The 24661-nt window shown below is 47.8% G+C and overlaps 1 long non-coding RNA gene across 1 annotated transcript; it reads left to right on the top strand.

Moving 5' to 3' along the window:
- Positions 1 to 31: 31 nt before the first annotated feature.
- LOC132244549 (uncharacterized) lies at positions 32 to 23047 on the top strand. Its single transcript, XR_009456110.1, has 2 exons — positions 32 to 397; positions 20145 to 23047. It is a non-coding gene; the product is annotated as an uncharacterized LOC132244549 (long non-coding RNA).
- The last annotated feature ends 1614 nt before the right edge of the window (positions 23048 to 24661 follow it).

Below are 24661 nucleotides of genomic sequence, written 5' to 3'. Positions count from 1 at the left end.
CTGTTTTGTTGACGTGGCTGCTGCGGGAAGGGGAGCTGGTGATTGGCTCTCCCCGAGCCGCGAGGGGGGCCGTGCCTGCCCCCCCCCCGCGGGGCGCGTTGCTTGCAGGCGTCAGCGTGCACCTCCCGCGCGGCGCTGCCCCCCGGACCGTCATCGTCCTGTGTGTACGACAGCTTCAGCCGTTGTGTGATGTATGTTTAATAATAACAAAAGCGTCCAAACTGTACGACTACTTTTTGAGGCAGCACGTGCAAAATCCAGTCACTCTGGGCAGTCTCAACTGACCTTCGGGCATGCTGTCAGCACTTTCCTATGGCTGCTTGCCTCCAAGCGAAGAAATGCTTCAAGTTTGATGGCCCGTTTCTCACTCAGTCACTGGCCTGTTACACTGAGCAATGTAAAGTAAATAAGACGACTTATTTGCATGCTTATTTGCATATTTTAAAGCCTACGATAGTTTTTCAGCGAATATGATTTCGAGGTTCCAGCAGGGATAACGTAGAGGGTGCACGTGCACCCCCTACAAAAAGGCACTGCCAACACTGTCGGCAGCACCTGTGGGCGGTCACTGCTCACTGCTGGTGGTCGCCAGCCCCTGGTCAGTGGTCGCCACCCCCTCCTTCTGCTGCCGACTCTGCTTGTGGCGTTTGCGGGAGCTCCTGCTTACCGCTGCCGCCGTGCCCCCCCAGCTGCTGGGGGCACACGTTGTTCACGGCTTCCAATATGATAATTCCACATTTAAGATGTGCTAACGTTGCTCCATGTGATACATTATTGTTGTATTCGGGTTACCATATGTCCCACGTCCCCTTTTTGGCCCTGTGCACCTGCATCTGGGTGGATTTTTAAAATAAGAGCAAATGTCCAGGTTTTTGGCTCTTCCTCTGCTCTCCTGGGCTAGCTGCTTGGGGTTGGGAGCAGCGGGCAAGGTGATTGGCTGTTGGGGGGGTCACAGTCTCCCTGCACGGGCCCCAGCAATCCAGGTAAAGAGAGAGAGAGAGAGTGTGTGTGTGTGTGTGTGTATGTGTGCTCGCAGGCACTGCTTCGGCAGCAGGGCTGGGGAGGGGAGCAGGGTTTTGTGGAAGTGAGGGGCGCCAGCAGGGCGGGGGGGGCGGGGCTGCAGATCGGGAGTGGAGGACATCAGCAGGGCTGGGGGGCAGGCGATGTAGGTCCAGAGTGCGGGGCACTGGCAGGGCTGGGGGCCAGAGGTCTGTGGGTCAGGAATGAGGGGCACTGGCAGGGCTGGGGGGCAAGGGCTGCAGGTTGGGAGCATGGGGCATTGGTAGGCCTGTGGGGCAGGGGTCTGTGGCTCAGGAGTGCAGGGCATTGGCAGCACTGGAGGGCAGGGGACTGCAGGTCCAGAGTGCAGGGCACCGGCAGGGCTGGGGGGGCAGGGGGCTGTGGCTTGGGAGTGAGTGGGGGCTGGAGGAGCAGGCACTTAGGAGTGGCAGAGGTAGGGCATGGGCATATCACTGTCCCACCCACAATCATATGCCCCTCTGCCCTCTCCTCCTCGTCTCTCCCCCCCCTCCCCCCCCGGGTGTCTTCTTTTTTGCTGCTGGAAATATGGTACCCTATTTATATAGTCACCATGTACGTGGGCCGTGTCACTGCGTGGCCAGCAGGTGCAGTTTCCCTGATGTGCGTATAGCTGATAATGTACCGGGTATGGGTATACCTGTGCATTGTATATGCAACATACATTATATATATCATATATGTATGTACAGCTAGATGTGTATCTAGATAGGTATATGTGTATACAGACATCTATGTAGATATGTATTGATATGGATACATTCGTATAGATTCATAGATGTTAGGGTCGGAAGGGACCTCAATAGATCATTGAGTCTGAACCCCTGCATAGGCAGGAAAGAGTGCTGGGTTTAGATGACCCCAGCTAGATGCCTATCTAACCTCCTCTTGAAGAAGAGGAGGATGTGTGTATATATGTATGTGTATATACGTGTGTATATGTATGTATACATATGTGTGTATATATACACATACACATATATAGTTGTGGGGGTGTAATTTCACAGGGACTTTGCAGCCAGCAGATTTCCCAGGCTGTGAGATCATCATTTAAAAAAAAAATATTCCCCTTGATCTCATAAAGACTAAGTTTTACTAGGAGTAGATAGATGAATGGCTACCTTGTGAAACATGATACTGATATTAATGGCAATATTAAATGCATTGCACTTTTTAAATTTTCCTCAATAGAGACTCTGCTTTCCAGGAGGAGTAAAGCCATCACGTCTGTACACCTGTACTGGGCATCCTAGTTTACTCTGTCAGTTTTATGTAATTTTCTTTCCATTTCTTAACTTTTTAAAATGAATTACCTGAACCTGCAAACACTTAGCAGGGTGGGGGCCAACCTTTTAAGCAGGTGTGTCAGAAATGAGCTCTGTACTCTTGTAAGTGCCACCGGGTTCTCCTTTCTCTGTTTGATCTGCTGTTCGGCCTTCTTCCTGCCCTATCTGCTGTGGTGCCTGCCATGTGCTGTGCTGTGCTTCCTGATCTGCCATGTGCCCCATACAGCCTTTACCACTTGGGGCATTTGTACTGCAGGTTGGCCATGCCTGCTGTAGCACGTACTTCAACTGAAAGCTCTGTGTCTGTCCGCCAGGGGTACACTTATTAAAAAAGGTTGAAAACCCCTAGGTTAGAGCCATGGGTGACTGGTGCCTCCTGAGACTGGGGGGCACAGTTTGTGGGTGGCAGCATTGGCAGCAGTGCCGGGGTGGCAAGTGGCAACCACCTTCAGAAGCCAGCGGCAGTGTCGCTGGTGGCAGGGTGGTGAGCGGAGCAGGGTGGCGAGCGGAGACCACCCACAGAAGCTAGTGGTGCTGGTGGTGGCGGCGGCGGCCAATCTTGGGTGGGGGACAAGTTGTTTTTGTTTATCAGTAATGACAAAGAGAGAAAGAAGCTATAAATGTTTTCGCAAAAGATTGCTCCCAGAACAATTGGGAAGAGCGTTGTGATTTCTAAGTGCCTGCTTACCAGGGTGGTGTCCAGGGAGTGAGGATTCAGATGGAGGTATTCTAGTCCTGGCTTTGCCACTGAGACACTTTGTGACTTCAGTCTGTCACTGTGGTCATGTCCACAAAGGGTGCATCTACATGTGTAATTAAAGCAACTGAATATATTTGGTTCAATTTGAATAAACTAATCCCAGTGTCACTGTCTACACATGCATTTAAGCGCAGTAATTTACTGCACCAGTGCATACCACTTGTATCTGATGGGACTATCTGGCAGTGCAGTAAATTAGTCTATTGTGCCCTGATTGCTGTGCACATGAGGATGATGATGCTTTACTGTGCATCAAATTTGTCTGTTGTGCAGTAAAGCATCTCATGTAGATGATGATCCCACAGTGACCTTAGGACTGTGTTCCTGCAGGGCAGAGAGTATGGGGACTTCGGTGTGAATATGCATGGCAGAGGGCCAGAGGCAGCTTAAGTAGCATGCTTGAGGGGCTAATTAGGTACCAAGAATATCCACAGACACAATAACAATTAACGAATGCCAACAGTTTATTAAACAACTTCCAATAAGAATAACTATATAACTATGAACACCTGTGGTTGATTTATACTAATTCTAATATATATTATAATATACAATTTAGAACACCAGATATGAGACGCATACAAACATGGAACATTGATGGGAAAGCAGGGTTGATAATTACCTTGGTGCCGTGAACCAATACTACTAGAGGGGAAGTGGGTAAATTCTAGGATTGGTTAAAAAAATGTCCGGTTGTAGGAAAGGAACTCTATTGTTGACTGATCAGTAACCCTTCTCTGAAGCCTCAGAGACCAAGGTCTTCTGGGAAGGGATGGCATCTACCTCACGCTGAAGGGGAACCCTCTTTTCTTGACTGGGATGGCAGACATCCTGGACAGGGCTTTAAACTGAGATTGCCAGGGAACAGGGTCGGGGTGTGGGGGAGGAGGAGACAATGAGCAGAGCAAGCCCAGGGGCAAACAAACAAACAACCATAACAACAGGACATGACAAGAAGGACACAACAGCATGAGCTGAGGGAATAATGCTCCCTCAACATGACAGGGAACCAAAGACCTCCAGCGGAGGGTGCAAATGCCTGTATATAAATGCCAGGAGCATGGCGAACAAACAGGAAGAACTGGCCCTCCTGCTTCCTAGCAGGGACTACAATATCATAGGGATAACAGACCTGGTGGGACTCTACCCATGATTGGACCATAGCTATAAAGGGTATACCCTGCATAGGAGGGATCACACAGGGGAAAAAGGGTGGAGGTGTAGCTTTATATATAAAGGAGCAGTACACATCCTTGGAAGCCAAAATTGTTACTAAGGAAGGGAGACTTGAGACCCTCTGGGTCAAGATACGGGGGTGACACAGTGAAAGGGACCTACCTGTAGGAATATATTAGAGAACTCTGAATCAAGATGAGGAGGTAGATCTGGAATTCTCCAGAGAACTGGAAGAGGCTTTGACAGCACAGGATATAGTCATCATGGATGACTTAGATTCATAGATGTTAGGGTCGGAAGGGACCTCAATAGATCATCGAGTCCGACCCCCTGCATAGGCAGGAAAGAGTGCTGGGTCTAGATGACCCCAGCTAGATGCTTATCTAACCTCCTCTTGAAGACCCCCAGGGTAGGGGAGAGCACCACCTCCCTTGGGAGCCTGTTCCAGACTTTGGCCACTCTAACTGTGAAGAAGTTCTTCCTAACGTCCAATCTAAATCTGCTCTCTGTTAGCTTGTGGCCATTATTTCTTGTAACCCCCTGGGGCGCCTTGGTGAATAAAACCTCACCAATTCCCTTCTGTGCCCCTGTGATGAACTTATAGGCAGCCACAAGGTCGCCTCTCAACCTTCTCTTGTGGAGGCTGAAAAGGTCCAGGTTCTCTAGTCTCTCCTCATAGGGCTTGGTCTGCAAGCCCTTAACCATACGAGTTGCCCTTCTCTGGACCCTCTCCAGGTTATCCACATCTCTCTTGAAGTGCGGCGCCCAGAATTGCACGCAGTACTCCAACTGCGTTCTGACCAGCGCCCGATAGAGGGGAAGTATCACCTCTTTGGATCTATTCCTCATGCATCTGCTGATGCATGATAAAGTGCCATTGGCTTTTCTGATGGCTTCGTCACATTGCCGACGCATGTTCATCTTGGAGTCCACTAGGACTCCAAGATCCCTTTCCACTTCCATGCCACCCAGCAGGTCATTCCCTAGGCAGTAGGTGTGCTGGACATTTTTCCTCCCTAGGTGCAGCACTTTGCATTTCTCCTTGTTGAACTGCATTCTGTTGTTTTCTACCCACTTGTCCAACCTGTCCAGGTCTGCTTGTAGCTGTTCCCTTCCCTCCGGCGTGTCCACTTCTCCCCACAGTTTTGTGTCATCCACAAACTTGGACAGAGTACATTTCACTCCCTCATCCAAGTCACTGATGAAGACATTAAAGAGTATCGGTCCCAGGACCGAGCCCTGCGGGACCCCACTGTCCACACCCTTCCAGGTCGAAACCGACCCATCCACCACAACTCTCTGGGTGCGACCCTCTAGCCAATTCGCCACCCACCGGACTGTGTAGTCATCCAAGTCACAGCCTCTTAACTTGTTCACCAGTATGGGGTGGGATACCGTATCGAAGGCCTTCCTGAAGTCTAAGTATATGACATCCACCCCTCCTCCTGTGTCCAGGCATTTCATAACCTCGTCATAAAAAGAGACTAGATTAGTCAGGCATGATCTGCCTGCTACGAACCCGTGCTGGTTTCCCCTCAGCATAATTTGTCTTGCCGGGTTCTCGCAAATGTGAGCCTTGATAATTTTTTCAAAGATTTTGCCAAGGATGGAGGTGAGACTGACTGGCCTATAGTTGCCCGGGTCCTCCTTCCTCCCCTTCTTGAAAATGGGGACCACATTGGCCCTTTTCCAGTCCTCCGGGACTTGGCCCATGCGCCACGGGCGTTCAAATATTCCCGCCAGTGGCTGTGCAATGACATCAGCCAGTGCCTTCAGCACCCTCGGATGGAGCTCATCCGGGCCTGCCGACTTAAAGGCATCCAGTTCTTCCAAGTGACTCTGCACCATCTCAGGGTCTACGCATGGTAGTCTGGCGCCTTGCTGCTGCCTCTCTACAACCCCAGTGAGAGACTTGTCTTGCCCCTCACTTAGGAACACTGAGGCAAAGAACTCGTTGAGGAGTTCAGCCTTGTCCCCCCTGTCCGTCACCAATTGTTTCTGCCCATTTAGCAGGGGCCTATTCCTCCCTGGGCCTTCCTTTTACTCCCTATATATCTAAAAAACAATTTCTTGTTGTCCTTTACTTGGGATGCCATCCTCAGCTCCATGGTAGCTTTGGCCCGTCTAACTGCCTCCCTACAAGCGCGAGCAAAGGAAGTATATTCGTCTTTGGTGATCTCTCCCTGTTTCCACTTTTTACGTGCTCCCCTTTTGGCCCTTAGGCTGCCCTGGATTTCTCTGGTCAGCCAAGGAAGCCTCCTGGCCCCTTTCCCTCTTTTTCCTCGCGTTGGAATCGTCTCCCTTTGTGCCCGAAGGATCATTTCCTTAAGGCACAGCCACCCTTCTTGGGCTCCCATCACTTCAAAACTCCTACTCTGCAGTGCATCCTTGACTAATCGCCTGAGTTCATTGAAATCAGCTTTCCTAAAGTCTAGCACTTTCACCCTACTAGTTACCTTACTCACTCAATGTTTTATGAAGAATTCTATTATTAGGTGATCACTGTCCCCCAGATGGGTACCGATCTGTAGGTCCCCTACCATGTCATCCCCCGTTGCCAATACCAGATCCAGTAAGGCATTCCCCCTAGTGGGACCGTGTACCTCCTGTGTCAGGTGGAGGTCCTGTACACAGGTTAGAAACCTGCGTGAACGGTGGGACTTTGCTGTCTGCGTCTCCCAGCAGATGTCTGGGTAGGTCCCCCATGACTACCGCCTCTTCAGCTTTTATGGTCTCCGAGAGGTGCCTCAGGAACCCTGCATCTATTTCTTCCCCTTGGTGTGGGGGTCTGTAGCAGACCCCTAACACCAAATCCCTTTCTCCTTGCCCCCCATGTAGCCTAACCCACAATCCTTCTACTTCCTCATCCTTCAATTCCGTCTTGATGAGGGTTGACATATATTGCTCATTGACATAAAGCGCAACCCCTCCCCCTTTCTTCCCCACCCTGTCCTTTCTGTACAATCTATAACCCTCAATATGTACCTCCCAGTCGTGGGACGAATCCCACCAGGTTTCTGTTAGCCCTACCAGGTCATAGGTGTTTTCTGCAAGCAGGAGCGCTAGTTCATCCTGCTTGTTCCCCATGCTCCTAGCATTAGTATATAGGCACTTGAGTCCTGCGACTGGTGCCTTTGCTGCCCCCCCCCGCTCCGAATCCCAAGGGGCCCCTTATTTCTTACCTTCTCGTTGCTTAACTGTGCTGTAGTGCTGGCCGCCCCATGGCTTGCAGGTTCCCAATGTTCTCCTTCTTTAGGCTGGGCTGTCCTTGTGGGTGCCACATAGTTTGGTGGTCCACAGCTTCCCCCGCCCTCATCTTCCCCTCCCCCAGACTCTCTGACCAGCTGGGGAATGTCCACAGGAGGCAAAAGGAAGAAAAAAAAACCGAGGGAAAAAAAACACCGTGGCAGGTGGTTCAGGTGGATCTGCTGCCTCTGCCGCTTCCAGTGGCTATCCCCGGATTCCCCTCCGGTGCCCGACCTCTTCCACCCTCCGCATCACTCCTGCAGTGAGGGTGCCACTGCCTCTTCAGCCTCAGCCCAGTGGCTTACCCACGCTTCTGGTTCTTTGGCTACTTGCCTCTGCTCCTTCGACTCTCCTCTGGGTCTGCCCCCGGCCTCCGGATATAGCCCACTCTGCAGATTGGCCCCAATTTGCTTCACCAGATATGGAGGTAAAGCTGAGCTGGTGCAGACAGGGAGTTCTCACCATAGAGTAGACGTCACTGCGTGAGGTGGTTCATGTCCCTGGTCAGGGATACACCTGTGGTGAATGCCCTCTGGGCTCTCACATACCTCCCCCCTTAATTCGCCATTAGGCATACTTACGCCCTGGGGTTTTGGTATGATAGGATCCATGTCTGCTGTCCCAGAATCCGTTCTGTCTTCTTCCCCATGGCATCTTGAAAGGAAATCAGCCATGGCGTTAGTTTTTCCGGGCCGGTACGCGATCTTAAAACTAAAAGGCTGCAAGGCTAGAGCCCACTGTGTAATGCAGGCATTGTCTGTTTGTTTGATTTTTCAGCCACCTCAGGGGGGCGTGATCGGTGATGAGGGTGAACTCCCGCCCCAGTAGGTAGTACCAAAAGTACTGAATGCCGCATTTTATGGCAAGGTACTCATGTTCAATGATGTTGTACCTTCTTTCTTGAGGATTTAATTTTTGTCTAGCATAGGCTATGAGTCAGGAGGCTCCTTCGATCTCCTGGGACAGCACGGCACCCAATGCCCTCTCCAAAGCATCTGTCTGTAAGGTGAAAGGTAACTTGAAGTTTGAAGTATCTAGCACCGCCTCATGGCAGAGAGCCTTCTTGGTACGTTCAAAGGCGAGTGTGCTCTCAGCGTTTCATATGAGCAACCCCCACATCTTTCCTTGCAACAGGTTAGTAAGGGGAGCGGTGATATCCGCAAACTTGGGTATGAAGTGCCTGTAGTAATCGAACCCCAGAAAGGCCTTCAGTTGCTTATGGGTTTGCGGAGGCTTGAACTAGTGTAGAACCTTTATTTTGTCAGCCAACAGCTGGACCTGTCCTCGCCCCAATAAAAATCCTAAGTATTTGGTCTCCACCTTGCCCAGGACACATTTCTTCAGATTGGCCATCAGACCTACTTGGTGTAGTTCCTGCAGGACTGCTCTCACTGCCCTGAGGTGATCTTCCCACCCTTGGGTATAGATGACAATATCGTCTATATACGTGGCTGCATATTGTTGGTGTGGGGCCAATACCCAATCAACCAACCGTTGGAAAGTAGCGGCCACCCCGTGCACCCCAAAGGGCATTCTTCTGAACTTGTATAAACCCCATGGGGTACCAAATGCTGTTTTTTGCCCTGTCTTCTTCTCACAGTGGGACCTGCCAATAGCCTTTGTTAAATCGAGAGTGGAAATGAACCAGGCTTGCCCTACCTTCTCAAGAAGCTCACTGATCTGTGGCATTGGGAAAGCCTCAAACCTGGAAATGGCATTCACTTTTCTGAAGTCAATACACAATCATAAGGGCCCATCGGGCTTGGTAACCACTACAATGGGGCTCCGCCGGGGGCTCCGTGACTCCTGGATTATCCCGTTTCAGCCTTCTGGCTAACTTCGTGCAGATGGCCTCATGCTTACAGTGGAGGATCCTTCTCTATTTCTCTCTGATGACTTGTCCTGGGGGTGTAACTATGCAATGGGTTATTCCCCGGACACACCCAGGGTTCTCACTAAAGACATCATGGAACTCTTTCATGAGGGCCTCGACCTGGCACCGTTGTGCTGGATTGAGTTGGGGTCCCATAGGGACAAGTAGGACCTTGGTCTCTGTCCTGGGGCCAGGCTCTCGGCCAAACTTGTCCTCCAGAGGGGAAGAGGCAATCAATAGACCTTCCTGCTCCCTCCATTCTTTAAGTAGGTTAACATGGTAAATCTGTTTCTCCCAATGAGACCCTGGCTTAAGAACCTCATGGGACCCATTTGCCGTGTTATCACAAAGGGTCCCTGCCAACATTTCATTGTCGCTGCCGTGCACTGCAGCAAGGAGTCCGGGGGCCTCAGGGGGCCCGTCAGGCGGGTACTTGTGACGCTTGGAGTGGAATTAATTAGGTGGACGCTTATTGGTTGCAAAGCAAGATTGTTTACTTACGCCATCAAGGTGGTGAATGACGGAGGTCAGATACTTGGTTAGTTACAGCTTAGGGTTCATTAGGTCGGTCTGCATAAGCGTTCAGGCAGAAATAGTCGGGCCGGCAGTCGTTGATTTACATCTGAGATTGGGTCGAGACGGGGAACTTAGACAAGTGATCAAATTGTCTAATTACTCTGACACGTATGTTCAGAGGTTTCCAAGGTGTGTACGGAGGTCTCCGACTTTGTGGAAGTAAAAACGGGTTTTATTTGTGTAATAGCCAATTGGTTTTCGCCACGTCATAAATTTAATTAGAATCGCCAATTATATAGCGGTTTTCGCTAAGGTGTTATTTTAGGGCTACTCCCTGTATTATTACTCTGACCAGTTATAATGATTTATGTAAAGCACAGAAGGTTAAAGTTTCATTTCTGTTAGTGGCGCAGTTATAAATCTCTTTGTTGGCATGCATAGCAAAGGAGGCTGTTACTATCATTTTGTTAACCCTTAGTTAACCTAGTGCAGAATAAAACTGCTTTAACTGGTATCTCTTGCTTGTGGCATGGGCACTACTTAATTGGGTTGTGACATTCATAAGTTTATTCTTGGTGTTGGGAAGCAACACCAAAACCTTTTGACCTATCCAGAGGCCCTTTTCTTGGGTCTCCTTATCATATGTGGCCTTTTGTGACTGCTGGGCTGTTCTCAGGTAATCACGAGCCAATTCTCTTGCCCCCTGTAGATGTTGTTGCAAGCTCTGCACATACTTGGAGAAGTTTAATCCACTCTCCTGCCTAGCCTCCTATCCTTCTTTGACTAGATCTAGCAGGCTCCTAGGCCAGTGCCCATATACTAGGTCAAACGGGGCAAATCCTAATGATGACTGGGGTGCCTCTTGCACTGCATATAACAATGAAGGGATCATCAGGTTCCACTGGCGGGGTTCTACCTGCATGCACCTCCTCAACATATTCTTCAGGGTTTGAGTAAATCTTTCCACCACCCTGTTAGTCTGTGGGTGGTAGACCATGGGGCGAAGGTATTTAATCTGCAGTGTCTTGCATAGGCCATGCATGACATTTGACATAAAGTTCAACCCCTGGTCAGTGATGATTTCCTTTGGGATGCCCACCCGGGCAATCCACTTCATCAGCTCCTCCGCCACCCGGGGCCCTGTGACTGACCACATCAGAACCACTTCGGGGAACCTAGTTGCATAGTCCATGATAACCAGCAGAAATTGGTGGCCTTCTGAACAGTTAGAGAGGGGACCCATGATGTCCAGTGCAATACGTGAAAAGGGGACCTTGGTTATTGGCATGGGCTGTAACGGAACTCATGCGGGCTGGTTCCCGCTTACCATTTGGCATGCTGGGCAAGCACAGCAAAACTTTTCAACCTCTTCATACAGCCCAGCCCAGAAGCACCATCTCGTCAATCTAGGTTCGGTCTTCTGGTGCCCTATGTATCCCCCCAGAGGGTTCCTGTGTGCTAGATCAAGAGGGGAAACCTAAACTGGGTGGGAATCAATAGTTGAGCCACTTTTGCCCCCTCTGAAGGGCTTTGCTTTACCCGATTATAATAAACCATTCCTAACCTCAAATTGGGGCATGCGGGCGTAGCGAGCCAGGTCCACCACTTCGTCCTCCACCTTTGCCAGTTCCGTTTACCATATGGCCTGGAATTCCCGCTCTTCTTCCTGGGCCTTTCAGAAGTTCGACTGCTTGTCAGCCATTCAAGGTCAAGGTCCCCAGTATCATCTTCTACCAGGCCAACCTCCCCCACGCCGACATTCTTTGCAACTCCAAGCACTTCATAGATCTCGCGCCAGTCCCAGCCCAGGATCATGGGATATGGCAAGTCCTGAGCTAACCTCACCAGCATTTCTCGCATAATCCCAAATACCATGACTCAGTAAAACTGCCGTGGATAAAATGTACTATGCCCATGCATGCAGGTTACCTTTACTGGGGTGGCTTTCTGTATATACATGGAGGGGGCTAATTTACTTTGAATGAATGTGTGGGAGCAACCCGTGTCAACGATTGCCTCCAATCTTTTACCCCAACCCAAGTGTCGACTATAGGATGGGATCCGGGGCTAGTTGGTGTGCCTTTTCGAATGCTACAGTCCATGATTTCTACTCCGGAGGAGTCCACTTGTCCCGAAGACTCTTTCAGCTCCGTGAACGGCGAATGAGTTGTCTGTGTAAGGCCCCAAGATGGGGAGAGACAGTCCCGAGCCATGTGCCCCAATCTTCTACACTGGAAGCAGATCACCCCACTGTCCTCAGGCCTCCTGCTTTCCCGGGGTCCTCAGCTCGTTGACCTTGCGGGATTGTGGGATCTTGGGGGTCCCGCTATTCTGGGGCTTCGTTCTTGCAGCTTTTCCCCCCAGGCACTCCAAAAATTCTCTGCCAGCTGCACTGCTTCAGTGGATGATCCTGGCTGGTGGCAGCAGACCCACTGCTGGGTTTCCTCATCCAAATCATACAGAAACTGCTCTAGCAGGATCTTATTGTAGATCTCACTTTTTGAGTTTTCTAGGGGTCTCAGCTACTCAGATGCCAAGTCGGCCAACTGCTGCAACAGTGCTTTCGGTTCCTTTGTTTCCCATGGTTTCCAGGCCCTAAATGCTTGGCGGTACGTTGCAGGGTTAATATCAAGCCTATGTAGAATTTCCTTTTTTAACCTTATCGTAATCCCTAGCTTCTTCCCTGGGCATGGACCCATAGGCCGCCTGAGTCTTTCCAATCAACAAAACTCCAAGGCTCCGAGTCCATCAGGACCTTTCGAGCCCCGTGGCCAGGGCAACCCGTTCGAAGCTCTCAAGGAGCACTTCAGGGTCATCATGGATGGTCATTTTCGGGATCTTTAACTCTACTGCATTTCGCTGTTGCTATGCTTGCTGCTGAATCCAATTCTCCTCCAAGGCCAGCTGTCGTGCAGATTGTTGCTGTTGCTGCTGGAGGACCTGTCCCATTAGGTGCAGTGTTTGTGGAACCGGGTCCACACCTGCTGTAGCTGCCACCAAGGTAGGACTTCCATCCTCTCTGCTTCTTCTAGGCCATCATCAGAATTCCCAGCCCATGCACCAAATTGTCGGGCTGTCACCGTGTAAGGGCGTACACCCCGACGTCCTGCTGATGTTCACCGGCCTCTTAAGGTGGCTGTGCCTGTATGGCTGAGCTGGATGGGATTTGACACCCCTTCTTTTCCCTCCCACCACGACTTTGATGATATAAAAGATCTGAAAAAGGGAGGTGGTGACTACCGTCTCCTGCCCAACTCAATCAAAGGGGCTGCCCCGCAGCCTAGGGGCCCAAGTCTGGGATTGAAGAAAGGACCAGCTTGGAGCCAACTTTCTGATTCCCTCTTCTCCTTTTAATTTTTTCCTTTTTTCCCTTTCAAAAAAAAAAAAAAGTAGAGTCCTTGACGTTTGGCCTCCTCTTCCTCAGGGGTCTTCCAGATCTGGTGCTCTCTTGCCTGGGGCCGTTACCCCAGACTCTTCTACGATCCACTCTCCCCACCTGGGTCTCTTCTATGGGACTTTCAAACCACAGTGCAAGGAACCTGATTACCGGCAACTGTTGCTCCCATGGCAGGGGATTCCCTCAGACGTCATCAGCTGGGGCAGACGCAGTTTTCACGGCTGGGGATCTTGCCTGCCCTGCTTCAGCTGTGAAGGCTTCTGGGGGGTGGGCCCCTGCTCCCCTTTCCTTGGGCAGGTACCTGACCTTGCTCTGGACTCTCTGACCAGCCGGGGAATGTCCATAGGAGGCAAAAGGAATGAAAAAAAAATGAGGAAAAGAAACACCACAGCGGGTGGTTCAGGTGGATCTGCCACCTCCGCCGCTCCCAGCAGCTATCCCTAGATTCCCCTCTGGTGCCCGACCTCTTCCACCCTCCGCGTCACTCCTGCAGTGAGGGTGCCACTGCCTCTTCAGCCTCAGCCCAGCGGCTCACCCATGCTTCTGGTTCTTCGGCTACTTGCCCCTGCTCCTTCGACCCTCCTCTGGGTCTGCCTCCGGATAAAGCATGCACTGCAGATTGGCCCCAATTCACTTCACCTGACATGGAGGTAAAGCTGAGCTGGTGCAGACTGGGAATACTCGCCGTAAAGTAGACATCGCCGTGTGAGGTGGTTCATGTCCCTGACCAGGGATACACCCCTGGTGAGTGCCCTCTGGGTTCCCACAGTGGGTGCTGTAAGTTCTTGCTTGCCACATCTTTGGTGTTATAGAAAATAGAGAGGCTGATCTTTCATGTCCTTGTACAGCTTTCACACAGATGCCATGGGCTCCACGTCTTGAGGCTCCGCCTCCCCTACACCCCACCTGGCACCTCCCAGATGACAAACACAGGTAAAGAATGTCCAGACAAATTTCAACAGTCTCTTTCTGGCACTGAGGATAAAGGATACAAATCCCTCCACACCAATATATCTCCTCTGCTTAGGAGGCAAACGTCTATCAAAGCACCATCCGTATGCCAAAAGTAGGGAAAGTTGCTCTCCTTCCCCTCTGCTCAGCTCCAGTACTCACAACTGTACTGTTTTTCCTGCATGTCATCCTGGCCTGTCTCTGGCTGTCGTTGCTGCACAGGACCAGTCCCACCTTCTGGTAAGTTACCCGGCTCCTCCAAGCCAGCTCCAATGAGAGCTGCTTGCTGCTGTGGTTCTCACCAGTCGCCCCTGCAGGGGCAATCCCTCAGGTATGTGACTGCCATGGTGCTGCTGCAGCTACTTCTGGTCCTCCTGCCCGTCAGTTCTGTGTGGTTTTTAAACTCTGTCACCGCATTCTGCACCTCCCATTGGGCCCAGAGGGCCCTTATTAGCTGGGCTTGACCTGGGGCTGGTGTCCCCGGAAGTGCTTGATGTGCTTCTGGGTTGTGATCTGGCAGCCTCGGCCCATCTGTGGCTGTGGCTGATTGAGCTCCGCTGCCACACACCTCCCTGCCAAAGTTGCCTTGTGGCAGTATTTTCCGTCCTCTCCTTGTATCTGGCATGTTCATTTGCTGGCATGTTGTATCTCTCTATGCCGGCTCTGCACACCAGGATAAAAAGTCTGCCACCTTATTGGTCTCACTGGACCTATAATTAATCGAGAATTTAAATGGCTGCAGTGACAGAGCCCACCGTGTGAGACATGTATTCTCACTCTGAATCTTATTCAGCCACTGCAACAGTGCATGATCCTTTGTCAGGCAGAACTCTTTCCCCATTAAATAGTATCAGAAATAGTTGATAGCCCACTTTATAATAAGGCATCCCCGTTCAATTGTGGTGTACCTTTAACTTCTGACTAGCATACGCTACAGGTCTTTCTGTTCCATCGTACTCTTGACACAGCACTGCTCCTATGGCTGTCTCTGAGGCGTCTGTCTGTAGAATAAACTTTTTGAAAAAGTCAGGTGTAATTACCACTGCATCACTGAACAAAGCCTGTTTAAGTTTTTTAAATACAGTGCTCATGGGAATAGACAAGATTATTGGCCCTCTCATCTTACCTTGAAGTGTGTCCATCAATGGGGCTGCTTTGGTGGTGAAGTGCAGTATGAATCTCCTATAATAATTAGCCAGCCCAAGGAACGCTCTCATCTCCCTCGTTGTCTGTGTGCCAGAATCTACTTTACTAGCCAGCACGAGGATACAACCCTGGCCCACCCTGAAACTGAGGTAATCTATTTCCCACATGCCAAGTATGCACTTCATGGGATTGGCCGACATCCCAACAGCCTGTATCTCTGCCAAAATTGCCTGTAGGTGTCATAAATGCTGTGACCAGGATTGTGAGAATATTACAATGTTGTCTATATAGTCCATGGCATAGGCAGTATGCGGTGCCAGGAGGTCATCTATCAGGCATTGGAATGTGGCTGCTGCTCTGTGAAGCCCGAATGACATGCGTTTAAACTCAAACAGGCCCCATGGCGTTCCAACAGCTGCCTTTGGTTGGTTTCTTGTTGCCATTGGGATCTGCCAGTAGCCCTTGACAAGATCATGATGGAAATAAACTGCTCCTCTGCAGGAGCTCCTCCGTGTGCGTCATGGGGAATGTGTCAAATCTGGCTATGCTGTTGACTTTATGGAAGTCGACAGAGAGTTTCAGGAACCTGTCCTTCTTAGGCACCACCACTGTAGGGCTGCACCATGGGCTACATGAAGGGGTTATAATTCCTTGCTTCCACATTTTCTCTACCTCTTGTTTAACTGCATCTTGTAGCTGTTGTGGAATGGACCTCCACTTTTCTCTCACCACCACCCGCTTTGGCGTATCTATCCTATGCTCAATACCTCTGGCCTTGCCTGTTTTTTTGCTAAACAACTTAAGCAACTTACTAGCGGTGGTTGGGAGTAAAACCAGCACCTTTTCCCCAGATTGAAATCTATGTTCTCCAGTCTTTTTGTCATATTCTGTTTTCTGCTTTTCCATGGCTGATAAAGTTCTGCTGCCACAGGGACGACCTGATGAGTGATCTGATGATAGAGGGTAACCTAGGCTACAGTGACCACAACACTATCACTTTCACTGTCCGTCATAGGGATGGGAAATCTATCAATAAGGTATAAATTTTTTACTTTAAAAAAGCTGACTTCAATAAGCTAAGGACTTTAGTGAGTAATGCCCTATGGGATCATGGACTGCAGGGAAAGGGTATGGATGAAGAGTGGCCGTTCCTCAAGAACACCATCTTTGGTGTACAAAAGTTGCCTATACCTGTATGCATGGGCAACTGGTGCTGCCTTAGTCAGGTGGGGCATTAGCCCCCCTGTGACCAGTCCTGCCGACTGAGGGGGAGGTCCCCTGTGGTAGATTTCACTACCCCGGGGGGGGGGGGGTCCCCTGCAGCCGATCTTGCTGCCTGGGGGGAGTTCCCCCATGGCCAGTTGCTGCAGCCGCTTCCAGGAGTGGCTGTGATCAGTTCTGGAAGCACCTGCTGTGATTGGCCGGCACTTGCAGTGGGGGGAACCAGTGGTCCTGCCTGCCCCCCCACCCATTGCCTAAGCGGTGAGCACAGCCATTCAGGGGGTGCACTGGTGCTCTGGGGGGGGGGTGCACGTACACCTCCTATGCATTGCCACTGCCTGTATGTGAAAAAGTGGCACAGGGGCTGGGAGGCCATCTTGGTTCAACAGGGAAGTCACAGATCTTCTGAGAAAGAAAAGGGAGGCTTACCAATGATGGAAGCTAGAAATAGGCCCCAAGGAGAACTATATAAGATTGGCCCACACCTGCAGGGGGCAGTTTAGAAAAGCAAAGGTGGTGACCAAATTCAGGTTAGCAACCAAAATCAAGGACAATAAGAAGTGCTTTATAGGTACGTAGGTAACAGGAGGAAGACCAATGGAAATGTGGAACCACTGCACAATGCATCTGGACATCTGATCACCAACATCAAGGAGAATACTGAACTCCTGAATGAGTACTTCGCATCTGTACTCCACCAATCTAAGAGTGATAGCCTGACGAATGCAGGGAACTGCAGGCCGATCAGCATGACCTCAACCCCAAATCCTTAGATAATATCTTAAGGAGTCCATATGCAATAAGCTAGTAAAAGGCAAAATTCTGAACTACAGCCATCAAGATTTTGCTGCAGGTAGGTCATGTCTGACTAACTTCATCTCCTTCTATGACCAGGTTACACACCACCTGGATAAGGGAGATGAGGTTGACGTCATTTACTTGGACTTTAGGAAAGCCTTTGACTTGGTGTCCCATGAGGCAAAACTAGGGGACTATGGGCTCAACAATTCAACAGTCAGATGAGTGGGAAACTGGCTGTGGGGTCAGACCCAGAGAGTACTAATACACAGGTCTGTGTCTACCTGGCGGAAGATAGCCAGTGGCGTCCCCCAGGGTTTGGTATTTGGACCAGTGCTTTTCAACATCTTTATCCAATGATCTGGATGCGGGGGTGAAAAGCACACTGGCAAAGTTCACCGATGACACTAAGCTTTGGGGAAGTGCAGCCACACATCAGGGTAGGCTGATGATCCAGGCAGACCTAGACAGAATAGTTAGATGTGCGGACCAGAACCACAATGCTGTTCAGCACTGAGAAGTGTAAAGTACTCCCTCTGGGGAGGAAAAATCCACAACAAACGTACAGGCTCAGTGGTGCTACGCTAGCTAGCACCACATCTGAAAGGGACCTGGGGGTCATAATTGACCATAAAATTAATATGAGCTGCTAGTGTAATGCTACAGTTAGCAGAGCAAACAACACACTGGCATGCATTAACCGATGCAACTCAAGCAAAGCTAAGGAAGTTATTCTCCCGCTCTACTTGGCATTGGTGAGGCTGCAGCTGGAGCACTGCGTCCAGTTCTGGGTGCCACACTTCAAGAAGAATGTGGGGAAGCTTGAGAGTCCAGAGAAGAGCCACTCATATGATTAGAGGCCTGAAAAGCAAGCCATACAAAGGAAGACTGACAGATAAGGACTGTTCAGCCTAGAAAAGAGAAGACTTCAGAGGGATTTGGTGGCAGCTTACAAATATAGCAGGGGTGAGCATCAGGGGCTAGGCAAACAACTGTTCACCAAGGCGCCCCAAGGGAAAATTGGAAGCAATGTTCATAAACTCCTAAAAGAAAGTTTCAGACTGGATACAAGGAAAAACTTCTTCACGGTTCATGTGACCAGACTCTGGAATAGACTCCCAGCGGGGACGGTGCAGGCACCTACCCTGGAGATCTTCAAAAAGAGACTGAACGCAAACCTTGCTGGGGTTATTAGACCCCAGCAGTCTTTCCTGCCTAGAGCAGGGGCAAAGGAATGCAAACTCACAGGGTCTCAGAAATACCAATACAGAAGGTTATCAATCCTCCTTTGCCCTACTACCCTGCTGATGGCAGGCTGAAAAGTGACTGTTCCCAGGGTATTGGCCTGGCCCCACCTGGAGAGCAAATATACCAATGACTCTAAGACACTCAGATATTAGTTCAATGAAAATACATTATAACAAATCCAGTCACTAACAGCACTAACAATGACAACAAATAGGAATCCCAAGGTAAACAGTATGTACAATATTTACAAGTAACAACCAAACAGCACCACTGAATTACCACAAGATAGTGGTCAAGGGCACTAAGGGCCTAGGGTGGAGACTGAGATAGCTACTGTGGCTTTAGCCACAGTCACTGAGGCTTTCTCTGCCTTTCCCAAATGGGTGCTGAGCACCTCAGATTAAAGGGTGGGTAATGCTTTACCCTCACGAAGGATGGCAGGTAAGTTGGGCAGGTGTGTTCATGGATAGTGGGAGTCGCTCCACAGTTCAGTGATATCCTGGGAGTTCAGCCCCTCACTCACACAGGCACCTTTGGCCTCAACATAAACATTGCTTACTGTCTTTCAGAGACGCATCCACCACCAATGCTCTCACAAACTTTCACAATCCAATTCTCAGTCAGGTGCGCGCACTGTCAGACTTGCACACTCTCCTCACGTCACCCAGCCACACAACAATGGTGCCACAGTCACACAGACTTGCGTTCCCTGACATGCATGATCCAGTCTCACACAGGTGATGACATCACACCACCTGTTAATCATTTTATCATCCAATTATTAGTCCCCTCATTCTGTCAATCGACAGTCCATCTCAGTTGGACCTCTCATAACTGTCCACAACATATACTTTATTATCATACTAACCAATTGCCTGACAAGAATGATAGGGGGGTGGTGGGGACGGAGCACTGCCACCCAATGCCCCATGCTGCCGCCTCCCTGCCTCTGGCCCAGTGGGGCTCCCCCTACTTCCCCCGCATCCAGCTCCGTGTGCCCACCCTCCCGCGGTCCACTGCTGGCATTGCCCCCCTGCTCTGTCCCATCCGTTCCCTGCCATCATGGTGGTGCTCTGTTGTGCCAGTCTATCCCCACTGTGCCCCTCTGCCTCCAAAGAACAGATTGCCCATTATGAATGATGGATGACTTACAAATAAGAGGAACAAACAGGTAGATTTTACTTTTTATATGTATTTTAAATTAAGTCAGTATGTTGAAAACTTAAGTAGGCTGAACATGTAAAGATACGAATTGCTTCCTTTTTCTGTGATTTGATATGCTATTGGGGTTGATTCCCCAGTGTCCCTTTGGGTTGCTTACAGTTTGAGTAAGCATCCAGATGGTGTGGCAGGAATCAAGCATCAAATATCTCTTTAAAGACTATGTTTTCAGTGAATATTTTCTCATTGCTGTTTAGATTTCCTTGTTTGTTTGCCACTGGTGAAATGTATATTCTTAAGTTGTTTTTTATTTCTGGTTCTCATTAGGGCTACATACAGTTGTCCACGGGAAAACACTGGTTCTGGTAAGCAGTGGCCAACAGAATCAAACGTTTGTCCTTGTGATTTATTAATCATTATTGCAAACGCTCTTATTACGGGAAATTGTCTCCTTTTCAGAATGAAAGGTAGTTGTGTGTCCAATGGAGCTGAGGAATGATGATGCAATGTCCTACATTAGTACCTGTAATTATTTCAGCATCTATGAAATTGTGGTGTAATCCTCTTATTATCAGTTGAGTTCCATTGCACAGTCCCATTTTTGGATTCATATTTCTGAGTAACATAACAATAGCACTAGTTTCCAATTGCAATTCATGTGATGGGAGTCCTGATGGTGTTTGTGCATTTAAAAATTCAATGGGATAAATAGTTTGATTTTCAGAATCATCCATGATCATAGAATCTGTTCTGCGGTACATTTTCATTTCACCAGGCAGCAAAGCTATAATTTTAGTATTCAATTCCATGGCGTGTTTATTTTTGGGAGTTACAATAATTTTCTTTGAAAGGGACTCTAAGTCTTCTACTTCAATGTGGTTCTCATAAACTGCTGTGACAATGGACTCCATTTCAATAAAGGTTTCTGGTATTTCAATTACATCTGGTGGCAATCTATAATCATTTGACATAGTTCCTTCACCAACTTTGAGAGTCCATTCATTGAATGATGTTGCCCTTCAGTGCACGTTTTGTGATAATTTGATTTTGGTGAAATTTGACCACAGATTACTTTTTATGCATGCCTCAATCATTTCTGTTCTTGTAGATCGTGCTATGACTAGTAATGTTTGTCTGAAGTCTCCACCTAACAAAAGCAGTTTCACTTTGAATGGCATTTCATTTTGCATAATCTCTCTGAGCAATAAATCAATGCATCTAAGTGCATGAGTGTGCATCATAGTGGCTTCGTCAATTATAATTAACATGGCCTTTTTTCATTGTGGCAGCTTCGGTGAATGTAAGTTTATACGTGAAGTAGATGTTTCAAATATTGGGACGGGTAATTGGAAGCCAATGTGTATTGTTCTTCCTCCTTTTAAAAGATGAGCAGTTATTCCTGTTGTTGCAAAAGGGAGAACAATTTGTCCGGTTCCTTTAATATAAACTATTAAAGTGTAAAACATTCAAGTGTTATACAAGTAAGTTTTCCCAAATCCTCCAGGTCCATGCAAATAAAAGCAATGATTTGCACTGTCTCCATTTATAGCAGTAACAATTTGATCAAAGGCGTATTTCTGTTTGTGCATTGAGGTTTCTAATTCATTGTTCTGCCTTTATGACATTCGGCAATGTCATAAAGGATGTCATTACTTTGTTCAACAATGATGCCTGGATCAGGGAGACCAAAAAAACTACAGTTTAATCCATGGACTATCAACAATTGTATATCCAGCAATGCCTTTTATACTGCCACATTATCATTGTGATGTCTCCTATGGTTCTTTGTCATGACATCCCTAAATTGTTCTTATAGCTGAAATGCATTAGATGGCTTACAAAATATGCAAATGAATCCAAATGTGTTCCTAAACTGTCTGGGCATTTGAAATCCAGCTGCTTCCTCCAGCCACTGGCTCCATTCTTCTTCACTGGCCAGAAAATTTTGTCTTTTTGCTGTTTCTTGAAATGTATCACAGAAGACATTGTTAATGGTACGTAAATCTTCAAAACTGGTTGCTTCACGGACATGCAATAGTAGAACTCTTTCTTTATTGCAGAAACAGAATCTTTCTATATCATTTGGACACACTGAATACATCCTCTTTGTCTTCTTTACCAAACACCTTTTTGAAATACATAAAGGTATGGAATTTCTCAGTATAAATACAGTTGTACTTCAGGACAATTGCGATTTAGTGAAAACCAAGCATTTAAAGTTGTTTTTGAAATGTCTGCATGATTAATGGCCTTACATTCACGCCCTGGTTGAAAATATACTGACTGTTGGAATGGCAAATAAACTGCTAAACTAATGATTCCATGAGATCTATCATGCATACAGTTTTCCAGCAGTCTCCACGTAACCTCTGGTGGTGTCACATACCTTGAATCATGGTAATTGGTCATCTCGTCATGTTGTAGTCATTGATTATTTACTATTTTAATACTGGTGCAGTCATATCCTTTGTAAATGTTGACATTGGCTACTGTTTTTTGTTGAAATGGCTTTGGAAAATTTTTGTTACAATTTCCCTCACTCATGCATGGTGAATTACTGTTGAAAGTACCACATGGACCATGTATCATGTATTTTTTTACCATGTCCTATAAAATTGGGTCTGTGTCTGGATTGGGAATTTTGGCACTAACTGTACGATCGGTGGCTGCTTGTATGTCAAGCTTGTTCTCCAATATAATCAGCATGTGCACATGCGGGAGTCCTCTTTTTTTGAAACTTAGTTGTGTACACATGAGCAATAACTGGACCAAACAGTTTTTATTTTTTTTATAACATCATTCACTAAAGATGCCAGCTTAATTTTGAATCCTCTTGCTACTAAATCTGGTCTGTCTGAAGGTTTTTGTCCAGGAAATGCATTTTCTTGAATAGCAGGCCTTTTTGATTTCAGTGAACGTAATAAACAGATTTGGGTGTCCATATTTGCTCACTATTGCCATGGTGCCGTGATATCCTTCTTGCACATTTCTTGGTCCTCCTTGGAATGATGACGGTAAAATGACAGTTTTTCCTACTTGCTTACCGGAGGTTAAAGCAGTTTCTGTTAAGAAGTCCATAAGACCATTGTATTGTGCTACTCTTAGGTTTTCCTTGTTGTTGCCTAAGGTAACTTAAATTGTTTGCCTCAGCTTGTAAATGTGAATCTACAATCCATTGTTGAGTCAATTTTCCTCCATGTAAAATTGAATTAAATTCATTTTGAAAAACTGCTGTATGAGGAACTTTGATTGTAACATGGAAACTTTTTTCGTTGTTATAGTCTCATATCCAGGAAGTTGCAAAGCTGGATGCCAACCTGGTTCACCATGTGGATAAAACACAACATATATCATGGGATCTAAGTTAGCAATAAAAAATACTTATATTTTCAAAGCTGTGGGATCTTGAGTAAATTCTTATATCCTTATGGAAAGGTGGTTCTCCATCACCATTCCGGAAAATCATGGTAATTTCATCATTGTTTGGCAAATTATATCTTCTGTCAGATTCTCGATTATGATGGAACACCATACTAGCATTTGCAATTGAACGACTTTCCTCAACCACTCCTTGCTCTTGTTTTCTTACAACTTCACCTAACATATATTTTGTAAGAGGTGGAAAATGGATTACTGTTTCTCATTAAAGCGTCCAGGTCTTTCATTACAGCGGGATCACACTGCCAATTTTTGGGATGATTTCACCACTCTTCAAGTGCTTCATTGGGACTGAAACTATAAGGCTGGCCATAGGATCTTGCATCTCCTTCTCTAGGCTGTAAATGAGATGTTGGGTGATAGAATTGACCATGGACATGAAAGCAATATGGGCCCTGTCCAGGAACAGGTGCATTTTTTGCTCCCAAAGATGCAAAGCTTAAAGAACTATTAAATGACCGAACGTTGGTCTGGAAGTTGCCATAAAACATATGCTGTGGGTTGCTCATGACCTCTTTCAGTAATGGAGGAAATTCACGGCGGTAAGGCAACCTCACTTTTCCTTTGTGATAGCAATTTTTAAACTTTCCGTCTGATGGCTGCTTAGCTACAAAGTTTTAAAGAGTGACAAAATTGGCAAATGACATCCATTTTATCGCAGTAATGCCTTTCTACTTCTGACTCTGTTAAGAAATGACTGTTTGTTATTAGGAATTGCCTTTGTCATGTTCTTGCAGAGTGAACAGTGTCCAGCTGTTTTCTCACTGCAACATGTTCTTGGGACTCAGTTGCCTGGCTTTCTTGATGTCACGTGGCATCTAAATGTCTTTGCATAGTGCCTTTCTCATGAGACTCATCAGCACGGCATTCTTGATGGCATGCATCTAATTGTCTTCGCACAGTAGCCTCTGCTTGTGAGTCATTTGAATGGCTCTCTCGATGTCACTGCAAGTCCAATTGCCTTCTTCATGTAGCTTTGCCTCAGATTCATTGTCTTGTGTACATCTTTTTCTACTTGCATCTAATTGCCATTGTTCAGCAGGTTGTTCTAAAGTGTGGCTCTGTCTCTCATATTGTTGGCGCTCTTTATTGTGATGTTTTTGCTTAGCAAGAGATTTGTGTCCCATAGTAAAGCCCTTGCAGTTTGTGGCAACTTCTTTGATGGTTTGGGGCATCCAGTTGTCCTCTCACAGTACCCTCATAGTAGCCAGGAACTTAACTCCGTCTTGTCATTGGGTGGCCCTGCTGCTAATAAATTGCTATTCCCAATTAATTTATTTCTCAGGTATGGAAAAGGGGTGGTGGGAGCCACCTCACCAATGGCTTGAGGAAGCGGCAGGAACCGCAGAGGGGTTGCTGCTTTTCCTCAGGTGGTCCCACCACTAATTAATTGCAAAGCCTAATTG

This window comes from Alligator mississippiensis, chromosome 12 (genome assembly GCF_030867095.1).
Source record: "Alligator mississippiensis isolate rAllMis1 chromosome 12, rAllMis1, whole genome shotgun sequence".
Lineage (NCBI taxonomy): Eukaryota > Metazoa > Chordata > Crocodylia > Alligatoridae > Alligator > Alligator mississippiensis.
This window is presented reverse-complemented; position numbering and strand designations above follow the sequence as displayed.